The 23,537-nt window shown below is 39.4% G+C and overlaps 1 long non-coding RNA gene across 2 annotated transcripts; it reads left to right on the top strand.

Annotated features, from left to right (window-relative positions):
- The first annotated feature begins 1,829 nt into the window (after window positions 1-1,829).
- LOC118762450 lies at window positions 1,830-17,782 on the top strand. Of its 2 annotated transcripts, none has more exons than XR_004998203.1 (2): window positions 1,830-1,840; window positions 17,600-17,782. It is a non-coding gene; the product is annotated as an uncharacterized LOC118762450 (long non-coding RNA). The 2 variants fall into 2 exon arrangements; XR_004998204.1 differs by lacking the exon at window positions 1,830-1,840 and adding an exon at window positions 13,038-13,049 and having other exon boundaries at window positions 17,600-17,720.
- The last annotated feature ends 5,755 nt before the right edge of the window (window positions 17,783-23,537 follow it).

The raw sequence follows: 23,537 nt of genomic DNA, 5'->3' as shown, positions 1-23,537 counted from the left end.
GGTAATTCTAAGAGACATAATCTCAGAGCAATAGAGTTACTTCCCTTGTATCAATGTTTCCCAGTTTCAGTTTTTTTGTTGTCTGACGCTCCGTTAAAACTTGTAGACATAATTTCACATATTTTGGGGTTAGACAGTACAGTGGATTCCATGAACCTCAGTATTTGACTGGTACTTGATTTCATGGAACCATCGATAGGTCTAGAACTCGCAACCTAAAGGAATATAATACTTGGTGACAAGAATAAAAAAAAAATAGAGGATACAGATGTGGTTGTTATTAAGGCGGCGAGCTGGCCGAAACGTTTGCATTCTGGGCAAAATGCTTAGCGGCCTTAGGTTCGTCTTTACGTTCTGTGTTCAAATTCTGTCGAGGTCGACTTTGCCTTTCATATTTTTGGGGTTGATGAAATAAGTACAACTGCATTCGACGTAATTGATTTCCCCTTCCCCTCAAAAACCTGCTGGCCCATAAATTATCACTTTGGTTTGGTCCATGTTCGATCTTATTTCTGCTTTTCCTTATCTATAATGTCTGGTCTATTATTTTCACGCTTTTTGTCCGTTTGAATAGGAAAGTCCCACAAAATCTCCGAATCCAGTACTCTTTCGACTTGCTGACTGTACCATGTGTTTCCAGCTTCAAAGCCACATTTCTGGCACAGTTTCCAGTATAAAACTCTTACACCCTGGTCGTGCCTCCATTTCATATATTCTTTATTATTACACAATGTGCGAGTTATTTTTGTTCTTAGAATAATATTTGGAGATTGTGTAAATCTCGTACATTCCTCAAGAACGCCAGAAAAAGTAAATGAAATAATTTGACTTCAAATAATGAACAAAAACTAATGGATTATTGTGTTAGGCCGAGGTCATCCCCAATCAACCATACCTATGATCCGAAGCATCCTACACGTGACCGTCACGTCTTTGTTGTGTATTGGGAAATACATTATTGAATGTGTCATTCCTTTTTTAAGATGATAAAGAGCGATTTGAGGGAGATTTTACTGATATTTTTAACGAGCTCCGCGCCCAAGTAATCGATTCTTTTGTTGGTCCCAGGTCACAGCCCCAACCTTCGAGATTAACTCTGATGCTGCGACATTCATAACATTAACATGCAAATCACCGTAAACCGCCCTCAACCAATTAACAAGGGTTGCATACTTACGGTAACAAGAGCGACCGTCTGTTCCCAGCTGAAATCCTTTGACACAGGAACACGTGTAAGATCCCACGGTGTTGATGCACTCCTGGGTGCACGCCCCGGTACGTCGGGCACATTCGTCAATGTCTAGAAAAAAATGCACGGCGAAGCAAGATTAGTGTGTGAGAAGAGTTTGACAAAGACAAGCAGAGATAAACAAATAAGCACATGCACTCGCGGATATACCGTACACATACACACATGCAAATATATGTGTGTGTGTGTGTGTGTGTGTGTGTGTGTGTGTGTGTGGTGTGTGTGTGTGTGTGTGTGTGTGTGTGTGTGTGTGTGGTGTGGTGGTGTGTGTGTGGTGGGTGGTGGTGGTTCAAATTTATACAAAAAAGCAAAAGACAGATATAGGTGAAAGCATAACAAATAGGGTGTACTAGTTTTGACGCTCAGGAAAAATGGAAGAGGTGTTTGACGTTTCGAGCCTAAGCTCTTCTATAGGAAAGAGTGGAGGAGAGAAAAGATAGAAAGAGAGTGTGTGTGTGAGAAGAGATTGACAGTGACTTCGAAGTTTTGGCTTAACGGCAGTAAAAATTAATAAAATTAACCAAAATCTATTGAGTTATACTTTAGGTTAATGTTAAACTGCATTTATATAATTTGACATAAAACAAACGTGTACACACATACAATCTATGTATTCCTGACTCCGCCGGTTGCGACGACGAGGGTCCCAGCTGATACGATCAACGGAACAGCTTGCTCGTGAAATTAACGTGCAAATGGCTGAGCATTCCACAGACACGTGTACCCTTAACGTAGTTCTCGGGGATAATCAGCGTGACACAGAGAGTGACAAGGCTGACCCTTTGAAATACAAGTACAACTCAGTTTTGCCAGCTGAGTGGACTGGAGCAACGTGAAATAAAGTGTCTTGCTCAAGGACACAACGCGTCGCCGGGAATCGAACTCACAACCTTACGATCATGAGCCGAATGCCCTAACCACTAAGCCACGCGCCCTCACTAATCTATGTATTATATAACATACATATATATACACACACACACACACACATATATATACACACGCACATATATATATATATATATACACGCACACATACATATATACACACGCACACATATATATACACACACACATATATATACACACACATATATATATATACACACACACATATATATACATACACACACAACACACACACGTATATATACACACACACGCATACATGCATGCATACACACACATAATCAAGAAATGAAGTTATGGAAACGGTTATTGATATCAAAATTAATTGGTTTCAAGAACAAGACATTGTTATATCTTGTGCTAAATATCTTCAGCCGGTTATTGTCATCGTAAATTGATCACAGTAAGCAACCACCAATCTGTATAGAATTTAAGACGGCCATGTAGAACAAAGCAGTACATTTCGAGTGACTTAACCAACGACAGAATCTCTCAAATTCTTTGGTAAACAGTGACCAATAAATTATGATATTTAAAACTGAGGCATTTGTTTTTATGGCAAATAAGCGAGAGAGTGGTTGAACTTAGAAAAAATTACCATATCAAACAAGAACAACCTACCTCACCATTCACTCTAAACACACCTGGTTTTAGCCGAGCTGTGAAGAGTCCCTAATCATCCATGAAGTGTTCCTTAAGGGTTTAATGCATTATTGGTGTTGCTTGCACCTTCTGCCTATCAGTTTTGGGGCTTGGTGCATTTGACTCCCTATTCCACCCCACACTTCATCAGTCATCAAAGTACCCTTCACTATCTCTTTATATCATTCAGCAATACCACCAGACTCTTCTCATTAATTTACACCCGGGTTAGTTAAACAACAATTGACAGTGAACCTGCACCGTCCATCTTCCTTTTAGTCAAGATTCATCTTAGGTTTTCTTTTCTCTTGATTTTTACTGTTCCCTACAGTTAACCACCATTCTTAGTCTCCATATTCTTCTCATTTATAATAAGAGAAGCAAGCAGACTATAGACGGCTCTGACACAGAGAAGAAGGCAATCCCTAAGTATTTCGACGCTCTACGGATCAGCTTCAGGTGCCTGAGACATTGAGGAGGAGGCATTTTTTTTCTTCTCTTTACTTCCACTCTGACCACCTTCAGCGCTGAAACTAGAGTTACCGTGTGAACATCAGCAGCAGAAATCAAAGCATACACTGATGTATCTTTTCCGTTTTCCTTTTATGGGCGTAAAGCCTTCAGGTGACGTCTACTACCACACCTATAGCAACTGGGCTTTCAGCCCTGCACTACCAATCTAACCGATGCTGTCTCTGCTCCCTCAACGGGATATAACTCCTGGTAATTCTGGAAGAATATGTTTCTAAACGGACATCTGTAAACGCATGCGCCTCCAACAAACACCAGTAAAAACAATAACAATAATTGATGAGAATAATAATAATAATAATAATAATAATAATAATAATGATGATAATAATAATAAAAGGATGCTCACCAATGCATGTTTTATCATCAGTTGCCAGTTGGTAACCAGGGAAACATTGGCAGATGGCTTTAGAACGATGGTTTTGGCAGATATGTTGGCATCCACCCTTGTTAATTTGGCACGGGTTGATCACTGCACAAAGAATGGATAAAGTCAGGAATTATAGAAGAAGGATATAAGAATTTTAAAGCGGAATATGCTGTTGTTAGTGTCATTGTTGTTGTTGTTATTATTATTATTATTATTAGGCGGCGTGTTGGCAGAATTGTTAGCATACTGGACGAAATGCTTAGCGGTATTTCGCCCGTCGCTTACGTTCTGAGTTCAAATCCTGCCGAGGTCGACTTTGCCTTTCATCCTTTCGGGGTCGATTAAATAAGTACCAGTTACACACTAGGGTCGATGTGTTTATAAGAGTTTATTAGAGAGAGAGAGAGAGAGAGAGAGAGAGAGAGAGTTATGAAAGTGTTACAATTCTAGGCTTGTTTCGGTGTTATGAGGCCTCAGCAACGGAACAGTCCAATTCGTAGTTATCAGATCTTAGAATAACCGAGTAAGCTGTAGGATTTCTCAGAAAAATCATTTACTAATTAGATAATGGAATTTAATAACATCGGATAAATACGTAAATTTGTTGTTGTTGTTGTTGTTTGTGGAGGCCTAGGTCAGTTCCGCGCCAGTTAACCTAATTCATCCACTTTTAGGACGATTGGGTGAACTTAAGGATTAAGCTGTTGATACTAGCAGCAGGAGAGACCACCCTGAAGCGTCCTCGTCAGCACATGTATCGATCGAACGAACCGATGTTCATAGAAGTTCCAGTGATGACCACCCCATCTTTTTATTAGACATAGAAGTACATTATGCAAAGCGTTCTTCATTTCTCAAACGACAGGATGAAATTTGAGGGAGATTAGTGTAGAGGTGTGGCTCAGTGGAGAGAATGTTGCACTCACAATTGCAAGATAGTTGTTTCGATTCCCAGATCGGCTGTGCATTGTGTTCTTGGGTAAAATACTTCCATTTCCCATTGCTTCAGTCCACCCAGCTGTAAATGGATAACCACCCTGTGACGGATTTGGTGTACAAGGGTGAGATAGGGACTCAAAATAAAATTCCCAACGCGAGTCATGTTTTGTAATCAGCGATCGAAAGGATGAATAGTACAACCCGTACTGAGACTACCAACTAGTTAGGATTGATGATTCAACCACGTCGAAGGTTAATTGATTCATTGATTGATTGAAGGAGATTTGGCTGTTATTTCTAGCATCTTGAGCGACCTCACAGAGGTTTTTTCCTTGTCTCAAATTCTGAAAGTTTCCAGGTTACACAAAAGAATTACAGCGAACCCCGCCTTCCATATCTTTGATGTTATCAATGAGGGAAGATAATTACAGGGTGGATACAGGTAAAGATAATTATAATTTTATTTCAACTTACCTATACAAGATTTGGCATCGGTCCCCAGTCTGTAGCCATCGCGGCACTTGCAGTGGTATTTGTTGTGGTAATTGTAAACACATTCGTGTTCACACCCGCCATTATTTCGACCGCAACCTAATGGAGCTGTACAAATAATAATAATAATAATAATAATAATAATAATAATAATAATATAATAATATAATAATAATAATAATAATATTTATAATAATAATAATAATAATATTTATAATAATAATATAATAATAATAATAATAAATAATAGTAAATATAAAGACCTGCTAATGGAAATTGAAAAAAATGTGGCATCTCAAGACGACTACAGTACCAGTGATTGTAGGATCTCTAGGAATGATAAAAAAAAGTACTGAAACCTATTTGAAAATGATTCCAGGCTTACCACCCCTACAGGAAGTGCAAAAAATCGTATTAACTGGAACAGCTCATGTACTGAGAGCACTATCGCTGTGAAAATAACATCCATCCATGAATTTATTTATTTATTAATTTTTAAATATATATTTTATCTGTGAATTTGCGCGTGTAATCTGGGAATGCATACAATGAGCTTCTCTGCCCTAGGTGTATGGAAAACACTGGGCGAGAAACGGAAGAAAATTTGAAGAAAGAAGGAAAAAAAACATAATAATAATAATAATAATGATTTTATTTATTTGCCACAAAGGCGAAGGATGAGAGGAACAATACAAAGACAGACATAAAGTTTGGGGGGTTTACATATTGTGAAATGATAAAAAAAAAAAACGAAAGAAAAGTAAGTATACACGGTATACACAGAAAAAGAAGGGACAAATACAAAGGTTAAAAAAAAAGTGACGAAAGAAACTACACTAAATTCGCCTCCCTACCTCGTCGCTGTGTCTTAAAATTCATTGTAATCTCTCTATCCTCTTCCACTGATTCTTAATTCGAAGAAAATTTCGTCAGGATTAAATTTCTTCTTCCTAGTCTACCGTAACATTACTTCTGCTAGCAGAGACACAAGAGTGGAGGCGCAATGGCCCAGTGGTTAGGGCAGCGGACTCGTGGTCGGAGGATCGCGGTTTCGATTCCCAGGTCGGGCGTTGGGTGTGTTTATTGAGCGAAAATACCTAAAGCTCCACGAGGCTCCGGCAGGGGGGGGGGTGGCGACCCCTGTTGTACTCTTTCGCCCCAACTTTCTCCCTGTTTCCTATCCCCGACATCCTACGCAACCGCTGAGCCTGGATGCGCATTCATCCATCCGTCGATGCTCTCGGTGTCGGGGGTTGACCTGCTTTCTCTTCTGCGGGTCTTACGAATGAATAGCAAAGGACCACGTTTCGGACTTCTCCCACTACACTCTGGGACGAAGACCGCTTCGCTCAACAGCAACACCGCTCAACAGCAGAGACACAAGTCATAACAAGGCATATTGCTTTTCCTTTCCAAATGGAACACCATGGTCACTCTCCATAATGACCTCGGCTGACATCCACCTACGTCCTACAACCTGGTCTTCGTTAGTAGTTTCAGCTTCTCTTCAAACATCAGACATCTCCTGCTGATTTTACAGCCATATTTATTCCAAACCGGTTAACACATTCCCATAGCACTGCCAGATTAAGGACTTTTAGAAATTATCTCACACCTGAAAGTCTTCTACGAAACGATGTTTCTTCCTTATCAACGCCCCAATTATCCACGGGACTTCGTCTCTAATATCCTTCAACATCATGGAATTTAACAACGCGCATTCTTTGACAACATCGTTCAGTACTGGAAACACCTGGCAACGTTTCAGATGCCGAACCCCCTTCTTCAGTTTACACTTGGTCCAAGAATGCCGTGCAGACCACACCTGGCCACCGCACGGGAATCGACACAAAAGACGAAGTTTTCACTGCATGCATAGGTATCCTCAGCCAACAGATTCTAAGAATTTCGGTGTGGGCGTTGGCCACTAGATGGCTCTCTTATTGAAAGAACTTGTCCATTTCGCGAAATGCAAAGGAGCGATTCAGTCTGATCAAATATTATCGAAAGTTATATCCCCTCCTAATACATATAGTTACTTTACCCAGCCACGGACTTAGGCCACCCCTCCCGACAAACACACACCTTCTATATTCATATAGGCCACACAACCCTTCCCTCTCGGTTCAAATAGCTCGCAACCTCCCCACGCCGCCACTTTGCTGCTCATTTCTAACATAGATCGAACACTGCTCCACCTGATCATTAGGAACCTTCATCAACGTCCATTAGCGAACATTTGGACTTAGTAACTGAATAAAGAGAGGATTCTCTCCCTTCCATCAGTTTCCGAGGTCCTGAGAAAGGTCCTTTCACCTCTGGCCAAATCCCTCCCCAAAGAGGGAGGGATCGGAATAACTGTTCCCTAGAATACCATAGCTCCAACCTTACCCTCTACCATAACTGTCCAATGCTTCTTTTATCATCCAAACACTTCTGTTAACTTCTGTTCCTTATTAAAGACACTTTTCTATGTCTTTCCGGCCATTTTTGTCTCCTGTGAGGTTTTGCTCACCATCAAGATAGACTTTGGTGTCGGCAGTCTTCGACCCATCTCTTCTGCGTGGCATCAGATAGCATGCTTTGGTGTCGCCAGTCTTCGACCCATCTCTTCTGCGTGGCATCAGATAGCATGCACCAATTTCTCCACATTCTCGTGTTTTAGAACACACACATCACAAACACCATTTCATTTAGTATCGAAGAAATGAAGAGCCACCATTCTCACCTACAGAAAATCACCCATCGTGGTTCTATTCCCTACTAAACTGCTTTTAGTCGATCTATTGGCCCTTTCCTACTTGATTTTCTTCTACTGTTATATCTTTATTAAAAACAGGAGCAAGACACAATCTGGAGAAGCTAGGATCTTCAAGCAAAGAAAGAGACCAGCTAACAGGGACTTTACATATAAAGTCTGTAAGTGGAACAGTAAAAATATGCAAGACTTTCTTAAAGATTGATTTATTACAATTATTATTGTTGTCATCCAAACTCCAGTAATAGAGCTTTTGTCACTTTGTTAGAAACGCACTTCCTCATTCTAAATAGAAAACTAATAAATAAAAAGGAGAAAAAGCAAACATCTAATTGCGTGTGGGTGTTTAATTGAGCAAATTTGTTGCACGAATGGTTATAGGTGAACGTGTGCATGTGTGTGTGTGTGTGTGTGTGTGTGTGTGTGTGTGTGTGTGAATATATGCACGCTTGTGTTTGCATGTGTATTAATAATATAAGTTTAAAGTAAAATATTTATCTTTACCATGAGTAGCGATTCTTATGGATAAGAAGAGAGAGAGAGAGAGGGAGAGCGAGAACCACACTAAAGAACACGAAATACAGAGAAAACAAAAACAGCACTAACAAACGTGCACAAGTTTGAACCCTTCATCAGTTGGTTAATGGAAATCATTACAGTTTCGACATCTAAAACAATATTATTCATTTCAACGGTACCTACAATTCATTAAGTACTCAGTGGTGTAACACAATGCATTGGTGGACATATTTGTCGGCATGATCTCAAAAACAAAAATTTTCGATTAACGTCCATAATATCAAACCCTTTTTATATCAATGAATCGAGTGTGTTATGAACACACGTCATCTCAGGGGAGAGGTATTCTCTGAAGACGAAATATTCCAGGATTTAGCAAGATTACTTTCGAATTTGCTGCAACGTATTAAGACAGAGTATGTATGTTATTGCTTTGACTGTCACCGTTCACCGTGCCATAAATATTTATTATCGGTTTGGCAGACGTCAGAAAATTTGTTTGTTTGCTGAATTATTTGAACAATAACCTCCTCGCTTGTTTCGGTCATTGATCCGGAGATAGCTTTGACTGAAGAGACATAATCAAGTTAAAACACCGTTGTGTCTCAAAGTCCCATTACACCAATGAGTGGAGTGTGTTAGGAGCATATATCTTCTGAAGGAAGGTGTTCTCCGAAGACGAAATACACCAGCGATTAGTATATTCATGTTCGAATCTACCAGAACGTATTAAGAATAAATTTATGCATTATTGTCTTGGTTCTCGCTGCTCTGCGTGTACATGGTGATATGTAATCTATAACATTATTCTGCTAGTTTCTGCATACATTCTAAGAACCTCAATTAATGCAAAAAATTCGAAGACATAGGCATTCATTTTTAACATGTTATATAACACTGTTATGAAGGTCTGTGAATTTATGCTCCAAATTAGAAACAAGATTATTTATAAGACGCGCAGTTTTTAAGGTTCCGTTAGTTACGTATTATTTCTTAGAGTTTTCCGTCAATTGTTTTAAAATAAACATTTATACGTTTTAAAATCGTTACATTTGTGATTAGTTTTCGTTTTAGTCAATGAACGCGAGTGTGTGCGTGCGTAGGACGAAAATCTAAAAGCCATACAATTTATAGATATGCAAACTTATTCCTGTTTATCAACAAATACCTTCTCTTTCACACACCATGTCTCTCATACATGATAGTTAAGCTTCAGATTTTAATGCAAGGCCACCAATTTCAGGAGAGGTGGGGGTAAATTGATTAAATCCACCCCAGTGTATAACTGGTACTTATTTTATCGACCCGAAAAGAGATGAAAGGTAAAGTTGACCTCGTCGGAATTTGAATCCAGAATGTAAAGACGAGTGAGATGTCACTAAGCATTTTGCCCGTCGTGATAACGATTCTGCCAGCTCATAACCTTGTTTTTATTGATATATTGAAAACATTTGATTCGTATCTTCGTATCAGATCCTGGTAGATCGGTTCGAATACTAAAAAGTCCTCAGTTCATTTTTATCCTAGTTTCCAGGCTGTCTCAGCCTCACCTTCAGGACAGGGAATGGTTTTGGCTTCTGGTTTGCCTATTTCTACTGCAGGCAAGAGCAAGGCAACTTTTGTTTATGCAGACATTACAGCCAGAATTTAACCGTTAGAACGTTGGGGTTCCACGTCTTCAGATTTGTATTTTGGGCGTTAGATGAAGACGAGGCTGAGATGACGGCCTGCGATAGTGGATCAAAATAACCTTGGGAATTATACTGTCAAAAACGAGATACAGAGATTTGATACGCAGATACGAAAATCCCATAGAACGTAATCGTGCTTTTTATGTAACATGTCTAAAAGAAGTTGTGTTCTCTCTCTCTCTCTCTCTCTCTCTCTCTCTCTCATATGTGTGTGTATATGTACGTATGTATGTGTGTGTGTATGTCTTTGTGTCTGTCGCCCACCACCTCCTAATTTAGCTGTTAGGCGAAAGAGACCGACAGAATAAATACCAGGTTTAAATAAAGTACCAAGGTCTATTCGTTCGATTAAAAATTCTTCAAGGCGTTGCTCCAGAATGGCAGTAGCCTAACAACTGAAACAAGTCAAAATTAGTATGTATATATATATATATATATATATAAATTAGAGATAAACCACAATTATGCAACTCAAACAGTGATAGACATAAACCAATACATAAATAGCCAATATATATATATATATATAATATATATATATATATAATATATATATATATACATATACATATATATATATATATATATATACATATACATATATATATATATATATATATATATATATGTATATATATATAATAAAAAAAAATATATAACTTATAACTAGATCTCAAAAAGTATAAAATGAATGATAAATATATAATATAATATGTAAAAGCACTACCTACGTTTCATGGCTACATTAAATTCGAATTACAATTAAGTTTAAATTCAATTGAAATAAATTCGAAAGGTCAGAGAGTTTCGTGCGTTGGCACTTATCATATATATATATATATATATATATATATATATATAATATATATATATATATATCACCGTGACCGACCAGGCTATCAGATGTTGCAACACATCGCTGGTCACAATGCGCTTCACATTGTTTTAGCCTTCAAATGACGCCACCCCGTTGGCTAAGCGAGCAGGCCAACAGCAGAAAGAGTGAGAGAAAGTTGTGGCGAAAGAGTACAGCAGGGATCGCCACCACCCCCTGCCGGAGTCTCGTGGAGCTTTAGGTGTTTTCCCTCAATAAACACTCACAACGCCCGGTCTGGGAATCGAAACCGCGATCCTACAACCGCAAGTCCGCTGCCCTAACCACTGGGCCATTGCGCCTCCATATATATATATATATATGTGCACACACGCCTACGGCCGAGTGGTTAAGGAGTTCTAAGCGCACACATCAGTATGATTTAAAAGGTACAGCACAGACGGAGCGGCAGCCATATGGACAACAATACTCTCATCCCCCCTCCCATCTCTAAAGATATCATAAAAAAATTTGGGAAACCAGAGACGGACAGACAGACATTGTGGAATGTTTACTGATCGAGACTCTCAGAAAGCTTGTGGCGACAGAGTAATAGTACCTGACACAGGTGGAGCTATAGAAATGCACACCAAATGATAAATATTTAGTGACGAACACGGTTCGTCTCTCTCACACACTCTCTCTCCCTCTATCTATCTATCTATCTATCCTGTCTGTCTGTTTCTGTCTCTCTCTATCTATCTATCTATCTATCCACCCACCCCACATATATAGGTTTACATCCATCTATTTAAATATTCATCGATTCAACTGCAAGGACGAACTGTCCTCCTTATATGTATGTTTGTGTGTGTGTATGTGTGTGGTGTGTGTGTGTGTGTGTTGAAAACAATTGGGACGCAGGCACTCATGCGTATGCGTTTTCATTCATCCACAGAAGTTTTATGCCTCGATCAGATTAAATTTACGGCTGTTTGTACGTTGAGTCTGTTCTGGGACATATTACAAAGACACAAAAAAAGCTCAGATTAACTTTTGAGAGGAAAAAACATCTATGATTTTTGTTCAGTTGATGGATTTTTTAAATTGACATTTTGCAGGTGAGAATATAAAACTCAGCGACCAAAGATTTCTTTCTTGATGTACATACAAACACTCACACAGGTGAGTGAACAAACGAAAGAAATCATCAATCAACACATCTGGTAGGAGTTATATATTAACAGTTTGATTCGGTTTCAGGCAACATAAAGTTTCGTCGCTTCGTAGAACGATCCATACTCGTCAGACATTTGTAGATCAAGCAACAGGACGAACCAAGTTCAAACTGGCTTCTAGATGTTAGGTCTGTATTGGTCAACTAAGATCACGCGTTGTTGTTGCAATTGCCAACACTGCCTTTCCGAGAGATTACACACACACATCACCAAGTTGCAGTATCAATCAATAGGAAGAACGATCTATCTTATTGTTGCCACCAGGCACCTAACAATTCAGAAATACCACTTTAGGGTTGCCTGCTCGTTACTCAAAGGCGCAGAACTTAACCCACGCCGCCCGAATTGACAACTGTTCCATCCGTGCTGATAATCCAGCCTAGCACCATCAAAAATTTTAATCCTGCATCACCAAATATGGTTACTCTCACAGAAAGGCTGTCACAGTCAATGTGTTAGTTCTTTACTAAACCGCAACAGCGCTCCAATCAGCAATTTAGTTGGTTTACCATGGGTTGATGAAATAAGTACCTGCTGATCACTGGGTTCGATGTAATTGACTAACTCCTTCTCTATCCCCAAATTTTAGGCCTTGTGTTTCTAGTAGAAAGAATTATTATTATTATCATTAAGGTAGCGAGCTGGTAGAATCGTTAACACACCGGACAAAGTGCTTTACGTTCCGAGTTCAAACCCTGAGGTCGTCTTAACCTTTCATCCTTTCGTGGTCGATAAAATAAGTTCCAGTTGAACACTGGAATCATTGTAACCGACAAACCCTCTCCAAACAAATTTCAGGCCTTGTGCCTATAGTAGAAAAAATTATTATTATTATTATTTTTATTATTATTATTACATTTTTCGTTTGATTTCCATTTTATTTCATCTTCCGACCTGGTTTCAACCAGAGACCTAAGGAACGTATATATTAGACGGAGAGAAACTTCTTGAGAAGGTGAGCGGTTGAAGTCAGCACAAGCTTTTGAACCTCGTAGCTCGTTGACTTCCTTGGGTTCTGTTAAAAAATTTTATCCATACCATTCTTGATCATTGCCAGGGCACCCACAACAACAGGGATAGTTTTGGTTTTTAATTGCCACGTCTTAGATATTTCAATCTCAAGGTCCTTATGTTTCGATAGTTTTTCAAATTCCTTTGCCTTGATGTTTCTACCAGCAGGCACCACCACATTAATCAACAGACATGATTTGCCTTTCTATTCGGTAACGATGTCTGGTATGTAATGATTTATTTGCTTATCTGTGTGTCTCCCATAGGATGGTAACATTTTCTCCCTCAGTGACTGGCTGTAGATACCAGTTCTTATGAGGCAGGATATAATAACAGCATATGTTCCAGCGCTGGTATTGGTTATCTCGATCACGTTTGGTTTTATATTCTGTAGGGGTAAGGATTGAGCAACCAGCAACAATGTGGTGAATACTCTCAAGTTTGTCATCACAACCTTCTCCATGTGTGTGACTATTTGCTTGATAGTTTCGGGTGAGGAGACTCTGAGCTTGTGCCGCTAGGATAAATCCTTCTGTTTCACCTTTGAAACCAACACTCTGCAGCCATTGATGAGCTCTCATATCTACCTCAGCTTCTCCTACTCGTTTGGGGTATTGTCTATGCAATGGGTTTTCTTGTCATAGTCTCGATATTTCCTTCAAGCTTTCCTGTTTGGCTCTTGTTTTACACTTTTTTGCTACCTTAGTGGGTGGTGTGTCTTCTTTATCATCATCATAGTCAGGGAGGTTAAGCTCCCGTCTGTATTTATACGTCTTCTTTGGGATTGAGTGCAGCTTCTTACTCTTTTCGAGTTGTCTTACCAGCTGTATCTTCCAATCGGTGTTACTTTAGATGTACCTTTGGAGTCCTATCGTGGTCGTTTTAAGCTATATTTAGATTATTATAAATATTATTATTATTATTATTATTAGTAGTAGTAGTAATTACTAGTAATAGTTACTTACCAATACATGTTTTTTCGTCATCACTAAGTGTTTGACCGTCTGGACATCGACAAATAGATCCACCCTGGGTGTTCACGCACTCGTATTGGCAACCACCATTATTTATTCCACATTCGTCGATATCTGTTCAATAAATGAATAAAAATTTAGCATCGATCTTTTTTCAAAACGATCTTATTTATCTTTGACCCTTGGTCTGCGTTTCACACCCTCTCCTCTCTCTATCTGATTTGTTGTTTTAGGTGCTTGTCGCAATCAGACCACCTGCTTGGCCCTGCGGCACCTGGCTGGTGCGCATTTATAGCTGGGTAGACTGGGGCAATGTGAAATGAAATACCTTGCTCAAGGATACAATGCACTGAATCGTCCAGGAATCGAAACCCACGGCCTTGTGATCGTGACTTCAAGACCCTAGATATTAAGTCACGCGCCTTCACATAAAATATAGCAAAACTCTGCTACAAGATTCTAGGTCACATTCACTTGCGAGTGACGGATTGTCCTTGCACAGGGGCCATCCGGACTCCCGTCTTCACCGTGAACAGGGATTATCTTTCTCTCTTCGCTCCTTTGCGCCACATGAGCTCAACACCCTCACCTCTTCATCTAACCCTCCTCCTCTCACACCTACTTCATCCCACCCACCTCTCCTCTCTTGTTTAGACACCTACTTCCGCTCTTCCCTCCTACCCATCTTCATCGTCAACCCTTCCTCGTTACCTCACCCCTACACATTCCAACCTACCATTCCACCCCACCTCATCCATTACACCCACACCCACATACCCCATCCCTACCCTCATCCCAACCAACACTCCAGCACCACAACCACACCACATCTTGCCAAACCACCACACTACACACCACACCGCCCCGCACACACTAGCACTGACCACTTCCCAGCACCCACAACATCATACACACACCTACACATGCACATACGCACACGTCAAGGTCACCAGCTACCATCCGCACGCAGATACACGCTCTTACATACACATGCACGTGCACCTTCGTTTTGGGATCACCACTACTTTATCATCTCCCCTTCTTCCTAGTTCTCCTGTGTGACCCCTCTGTCCGGCATTCGCCATGATAGATCGCTAGTCACCAAACCTTTTTATTTTCTCTCCCTGTTTATTTATGTGTTCATTTCCGTCGAAGAGCGTAGGCTTGAAACGTAAAAGACTTTCTCACGTCCCGAGCATGAAACTAATACATCTGTTTGTTGTTTACACACCCGTCTTCGTCTTTTGTTTCTTTTTTTTTTGTAAATTCTCACTATATATATAATCAAGCGTACTCTTTTTAAAACGGTACGGCGTACTCTAAATGAGAACTAGCTGCTTATTCTAAGTGTAAAACGTACATAACATCCGAACTGTCTTTCACATTTGTCCGACACACACACACACCACACACACACACACGCACACACGCACGCACACACACGCACGCGTGCAAGATTTATTCAAAGCAGTGTCAGAGTGAGTCGCTACTCAAGTTTCGTGTTTCCGCTGCTTAAGAAATCCCAGTAGATATTTTATAGATTTTGGATACTTTTTACTTTTATTTTTGTTCATGCCGTCTCTTTCTAAAACATCCCCATATTTGATGTATATTTACATTTAACTGAGTTGTTTTTCAAGTGGGCGTGGCATTTTCGGTGGCCAGCCTTTCAAAGGGTGGGAAAAACTCGAGTATAAATAAGGGGACCCCAAACATATCGTAATTAGTTTCATTAAGCGAAACCATGAAACTTGAGTCGCGACACACTTAGACACAACTTTCCATAAATATTTTACTCTATTACCACCAACATTGTGACTATATTTAATTTTATATGTTCTGACAATCTAAGTCAGCAATCTTGTTTAACATGTGGGTGTGGCAGTAATGTTGCTACATAGATTTCCGAGTGAAGAACCCATCTATAAATCGGGCCTTAACGGAGAATTTCATAATCCGCCTGATTAAGCGAATCCCCGAAGCTGGAATAGTGAGAAACTCAGAGTTAAGTACTCTTACTCCTTTTAAAGAGCAACTATTTATAGAGGCAGCAGTTTCGTTAAAGCAATTGGCAATCAAGTGCATGGCACTGACAAGCCCCAACAACGGCGAAACACACTTGTCGTTCTCGTGAGTCACTGGAGCGATAATGGTAATTTTGCTCCGATATATTCTCTGTTTTTAACTCAGCATGTCTATGAAGAGATTTTATCTCAGACAGTTCCTCAGCATCATGCCTTCTAACGGTGTCCATGATACACAGATGGACCCACTTGCACAGACACCAGTGTATATACCATATATATATATATATATATATATATATATATAAAAATTTTTATAAGGTAAAGGTTGACAGTGACCTCGAAGTCACTCTTAACCCTTTTATTATAAAAATCAGTAAATATGGTATTCTACTAAAGTTTTGAATGATCGATCTTCAGATGATTTTTAATATATATATATATATATATATATATATATATATATATATATATATATATATATATATATATATATATATATATACATATATATATATATATATATAACATTAAGGCAGCGAGCTGGCAGAATCGTTAGACCGCCGGGCAAAATACTTAGCGATATTTCGTTCGTCTTTTCGTTCTGAGTCCAAATTCCGTCGAGATTGACTTTGCCTTTCATCCTTTCGGGATCGATACATTAAGTACCTGTTGCGTACAGGGGTCAATTTAATCAACTTACTCCCCTCTCCAAAATTGCTGGCCTGGTGCCAAAATTAGAAATTCACACACACACACACACACACACACACAGAAGACAACGCTTCTCTGAGGATTGAGACATGTTGATTGGCTCCTCCCAAATGAGTTACCCAATCAATAAATTTTTTCCCTCATTATCTTGACTGGTTTCCTTTATAAGTTCATGCGTCTATTCAAAATACCACATTGAAATAGTGACCATCCACATAGACTTTCATTTAAAAATCAACCCATTTTATTATGTTGAGATTATTTGGCGTAGCTGCCCCCAAAAATGTCGAATAATTGTCTCCGTAAAAGTACAGGACCCTTGTGCAGAGCTGAAAGAAACTAATTTACATTTAAGAGACAACGTTGACTGCTGCTGCTGCTACTTCTGGTATCCATTTCTGGGAGTCGGTATGAAGTTTTGTTTCAATGAGGTTGAAGGTTATCGGACGCAACTACGAGTATTTTTCACAACACAATAGCAACAGTGTGTTACTGTCTCTCGAAATAAAAAAAAAACAGCCAGAGTTTGTAAAGAGCTGTAGGCATTTACTTTACGACAGGGATCCCGAAATAGTGTGTCATTCACCGTTACGACATCCTGAAATAAATTTACACCCACGTAATACAGCCCCGTGTATAGAGCAGCAACCACGAAGGAAGCAAAACGTTACATAACTAAACTATTCACCACCTGTTCTCTTCAATTTTCTACGGGAGCCACGAGGCAGGCGCGTCGTCGGGCGTCGCCGTTCGCGTTGCGGTAGTAGTGCGTCCACCTCCCGGTCGTTTCGGCCCGCACGGTTCCTCCGAGGGTGCTCTTCGCCGAGTGTCCGAGGCGGCCAGTACGTTCACTGTGAAAAAATTAGAGTGCTCAGAGCGAGCCCTGCCGGCTTGCATACGAAAAGCATGGACCCTAACCCTAACCCTAACCTCGCATCTGAAAGATAGTGGCTTGAGGATGATGTGATGAAGTTCATACCTCTCCGAACGCGTTAAGTGATGTAAGATAATTGGACGAGGTACAATCAGGAACCAAAAATTGGTTGTAATCTCAATTTTCCGGAAGTTTTACTTTGTGCAATGTGGTTCCAGACAGACAACACAAATTTCAATCCCTGAGTTGTAACATGTGACATGTCACAGCTAATAAAGGGCTTAACTTACACCGACAAGAGTCACTAATTTTGTTTCCAATTTATATTGTTATTCTGAGACAATGAAACCAGTTTCGAAACACATCCAGTCGTACGGTAAATGAATTTTCTCAACAGAAGAGTCAAAAGTTCGATCTCTAGTGTTCGGCTGCGTCAAAAATAATTAGTTGTAACCAACTAATTAGCTTAGATCAGTAAACATTAAGACAATAACGAGGTTCACTACTATAATCAGCGGGTTGACTGTATACTCTTTTTACTTGTTTCAGTCATTTGACTGCGGTCATGCTGGAGCACCGCCTTTAGTCGAGCAACTCGACCCCGGGACTTGTTCTTTTTGTAAGCCCAATACTTATTCTATCGGTCTCTTTTGCCGAACCGCTAAGTTACGGGGACGTAAACACACCAGCATTGGGGGACAAACACAGACACACAAACACCCACACATACACACACACATATATATATATATATATACATATATACGACAGGCTTCTTTCAGTTTCCGTCTACCAAATCCACTCACAAGGCATTGGTCGGCCCGGGGCTATAGCAGAAGACACTTTCCCAAGATGCTACGCAGTGGGACTGAACCCGGAACCATGTGGTTGGTTAGCAAGCTGCTTACCACACAGCCACTCCTGCGCCTATAATTGACGAGTGTTCATATTTCCGAAGACGGCAACATTAAACACCATTCTGATAGAAGCTTTCAGTCTATTATTTCCTCCGCCTTAGCGAAGGCGGAGGTATTGTTTTCAGTCGTATTTGTTTGTTTGTCCGTGGACAAGATATCTCAAGAACCGCTGAATGAATTCAGATGAAACTTTCAGGGATGTTTGGCCTCGTGACTGGCACGAACTGATTAGATTTTGGGATCGATCCGATACCGGACAAGGATTCTGGATTATTTTTCCTGTTTTTTTTTTTATTCAATTTTTGAGAGCAGTCGGGTTCATTTTTAGTATTCTTGTTTGTGAGAGCAATCGAGTTTATTTCAGATATTCTCATTCTAAAATTTATCTCTGGCCAATCTTTGAGAGGACGTTGGTGTTGCGTTGGCGGAGGTTTGCGGTCTCTGAGTGCTCTTGCTATTGATTTGTGTTCTGTTGTGTCATTTAACTTTAAACTTAAACATTATTTCTTCAAATTGTCGTGAGGCGAGACCGAACCCTCACATATCTGTTTCCATTTTATTTAATTTTATTCATGTTTTTATATGGTATCATAATGATCAAGCGGATACGGTTTCAAATCCCGAGTGCATGATATATGGGCTGGTTTCACCTCATCCATCGTATACAATGTCATAAAGCAAAATATCGAACATTTTCTTTTGCAATCAGTCAGTCAGTCAACCTTAGTCTTTGACGCCTGATAATATCACACTATCATTCATATTGAATGGTTGATTGTATCGACATACCACACAGATCATAGTCCCCATCAGCTCCGTCAGAAACCTCTCGAAATAACCAAGAAAACAGTTATAATAGAGACGGTATAAACTTAGCTTTTAAAATTCAGGAGGAAACTGTTTGAATACAACCGGAAATAGCTGACGGTAAGAAAGTAGATTTTTTCCTTTTAATCTAAATTTCATGAATTTCTAAGAGAAAGCGAATAAAGAGGTACATTTGGAGATCGCGACTGTTGTTTGTCGGTCTTATTCACACTTCAAAAAAATATTTGTAATTTTTTTCATGTAAACCGATTGAAGAAAAATTAAAAGAAAAAAGAATTACCCAGAATTACCCTCGGTGTAGTGGTCCAATGACGGCCCCATCTAAGTATCTTAATAGTTAATTGGGCGTTCTACAGAGTTTCTCTTTAGATCTTTTCTTGTCTGTTTTCTGAGCCTCTGACAGCAATTTTGTAAGACGAAACTAGATCATCACATTTTTGCATATTGTCACCAACAAATTATCAACACCCAAGATTAAAAAGAAAAAACAAATAAAGAGAAAAAGAAATTGGTTGACAGTTACCTATGCAACCTTTGCCGTCTGATCCAATTTGGAAACCAGGCGGACATTTACAGTAGAAGGAACCTATGGTGTTCGAACATCTGTGTTCACAGCCTCCGTTGTTTATGGCGCATTCATTGACGTCTGAAAGAGAAAGGTAACAAGTCAATATTTGCGAGAGAGAGAGAGAGAAAGAGAGAGAGAAAGAGGGAGAGAGAGATGCAACTCTCGTACCCCCAACATATGAGCAACTGCTGTCTGTCGTCGTCGCCATACCCCTCTTATCATCATCGTTGTCGTTGTCCCCGTCTTCATCATCACCACTTGCTTCACCCGGATCATCGCCACCACCGTCCCCTGGTTATTGGGTCCGCTCTGTTGCTATCAATCGAACCAAACCTCACCCCTATAGTTAACTCAACTGATGGGAAAAAAAATCAATGCGGAGTTTTTTGTTTTTAGCCAAGAAAATAAAGAGACGAAAAGACAGCACGGGAAGGGCAAGTTTTAACAGATACTGTGTCGGTTTTCTGTTTAAAAGGAAGTAAAAGAGTCTTAACGTTTCGGACGTTAGTCCTTTATCATCAGAATTGCACAAAAGGAGTGTAAAAAAGAAAAGAGGTTGAAAAGGAGAAAAAGAAAAATGAGTGAGGGTTAGGAGACAAGTAGGGATACGGTTCTCAGGGGGAGTTAAGAAGGAGGAGGGGACAAGTGTGTGTACACGCATAGGAACGCATCCGTGGTTTGAGGTGAGCGCAAGTGGGGAAGTGCTGAGTGTCTTTCTGTGCATAGAGGTGTGCAAGGTTAGTGGCGGGAAATGTTTGCGTGTGTGAGTGAGAAATGCGTGAAAGGGGGGGGGCAGGAGAGGGCATGAGTGTACGAAAAAAGGAAGGCAAGAGGATTGTAGAGAGTGTGATTGAAATATATGCAAGGGTTAGGTTGTGAGATGCTACTGTTTGGAAGAGAACGAAAGTGGGAGAAAACGTGGAAGTTTAGGGAGAGAAGTGAGAGGAGGATGAGAGAAATTAGAGAAAGAATAAATATAATACAACACTGGTATATAAATATATATATATTTTTTTTTGGGGGGGGGGAGAAAATTAGTGAGAAATGTAGAGGAGTGTAAAGCATAGAAGCAGAAGGGAGAAAAAGAAAAGAAAAAGTGAAAAAATGAACAAGCGAAAATAGAGGTAAGGTACGAATTCGGGGAGAGTAGAAAAACGAGAAATGATTACTAGAACAATTGGAGAAAAATTAATTACTATACAACACCAATAGAACGAAAATGTTTTAAAACCCTTTTGATACCAACCCGGCCAAAACCGCCTCTGGCCCTGTAGTACAAATGTCTTACTTTCATAAGTATTGAATTAAAATCTTCCTCCAAACCTTAGTCACAATTTATGTTCCCAACACTAGCTTAATGATAACCAAGTTCTTTTATTAAAGTCTTTGTTATATTTAAAATTAATTGAATGAAACACAGAGCATCTCAAAATAAATACGGTAACGAAAGGGTTAAGTTCTGTGAGAGAAGAAATTTAGCAACACAATAAAACAATAAAGAACATACTGACAGGATTCGAAATCGGAACGTGAACGGCGAAATCTATTTTTGACTGATTCTTTCATTCTTTTACTCGTATTAGGCATTGGGCTGCGAATATTTATCGAAGTCCTACACTGCACATTTGTGCGTGTCAGTGAACGCGGACACACATACTATACACGTACTAACACTCTCTCTCTCCTCCTCCTCCTCTCTTTTACTCAAGCTCAGTCGTGGATATTGTTTACATGGCGATATTTAAAGTATTTTAAAGCGGCGGGCTGGCAGAAACGTTAGCACGCCGGGCGAAATGCGTAACCGTATTTCGTCTGCTGCTACGTTCTGGGTTCAAATTCCGCCGAGGTCGACTTTGCCTTTCATCCTTTCGGGGTCGATAAATTAAGTACCAGTTACGCACTGGGGTCGATGTAATCGACTTAATCCGTTTGTCTGTCCTTGTTTGTCCCCTCTGTGTTTAGTCCCTTGTGGGTAGTAAAGAAATATATATTTAAAGTATTCCAGTTGATCCGAGCAACGGAACAGCCTGCTCGCGAAATTAACGTGCAAGTGGACGAGCATTCCACAGACACGCGTAACCTTGATGTAGTTCTCAGGGAGAATTCAGTGATCATTAAGTCACGTGCCTTTGTATCACGTGTGACGATGTAGAACCACAAAAAGGGACTCAATATAACTGTGTTAGTAGGATGTAGAATCAAATTTATGCTAATATATGTGAAATATATCAGATAACCCTGTAGTCGCTGTAAATTTCCCGCTCTCTCACTCACACACAGACACAACACAAACACAGATATGTATCTATGCATGCATATGTGTACGTGAGATTCCTCCGCTCTCTCTCTTTCTTTCTATGTTCGTGTGCATTTTACTAAAACCACAGCCATATTCTTGTTTTATTATCCATCTTTAGCAAAAGTGATTTTCCAATTTTGCTTGGAAAAATAAAATATCTAAATTTTCTCAATCTTATCTGTCGGTTGAAATAATATTAGTTTCAATTGCTGTCTCATTATAACATGCAACTTCGATGTGACTGCCGCTAGCATATTGCATTAGTCACCTGACGAAGTTCTAACGGTCGAAATTATAGCGGCAGTAGCTACATCAATCATAATGGTTCTACACACGCCAGCATCACTCCACTTTGAAGGTGAGACAGTGACAGTCTAGAAATATGATGGTGGACTTAGTAACTTTTGAGCTCGAAATAAATTACAGGAAACTCTTCCGAGCCCAGGATAAAAAAAAAACTTGATAAAATGGATGAGATCACATTTCTCGTATCAAGCTGCATGTTTAAATACTGTTCTCTTAACTATCTATGTATGTATGTTTGTGCATACACACACATGCGCACACAGTTTATATATATATATATATATATATATATATATATATATATATATATATATACACACACACATACGTACGTATGTACACGCACACATATAGATATACACGCATATATATATGTGTGTGTGTGTGAGTATTCTTCTATATATGTATGCATATACATGTATACGTATAAATGCATATATGTATATATATATATATATATATATATATATATATATATATATATATATAATATATTATATATATATAATATATATATATATACATACAAGAGAATAAGATACGATAATTCGGCAGTGTTCGACAGTAATAAAAGAAATTTCAGTCGTAGTTGACAATGTCAACATTATGACTTGCTAGTCATCCATCGAAATTACTTAAACATCTGCACCGAGGTTACACACGCGCACGCGCACACACACACACACACACACACACACATACACATATATATATATATATATGTATATATATATAGACACATACATGCACGTGCACATATCTATACGCACAGTCCTGTATCTTCACCTCTCCCCGCCCCTCATTCCTATGGAGAGATGGCAGATGTTAGAAATGTTTAGTTGTAGTTTGGTTGTGCAAACGAGCACACAA

This window comes from Octopus sinensis, linkage group LG3, assembly GCF_006345805.1.
Source record: "Octopus sinensis linkage group LG3, ASM634580v1, whole genome shotgun sequence".
In the NCBI taxonomy this organism is placed as follows: Eukaryota; Metazoa; Mollusca; class Cephalopoda; order Octopoda; family Octopodidae; genus Octopus; species Octopus sinensis.
The sequence above is the reverse complement of the archived record's forward strand: the minus strand, read 5'-3'. Positions and strand labels throughout refer to the sequence as shown.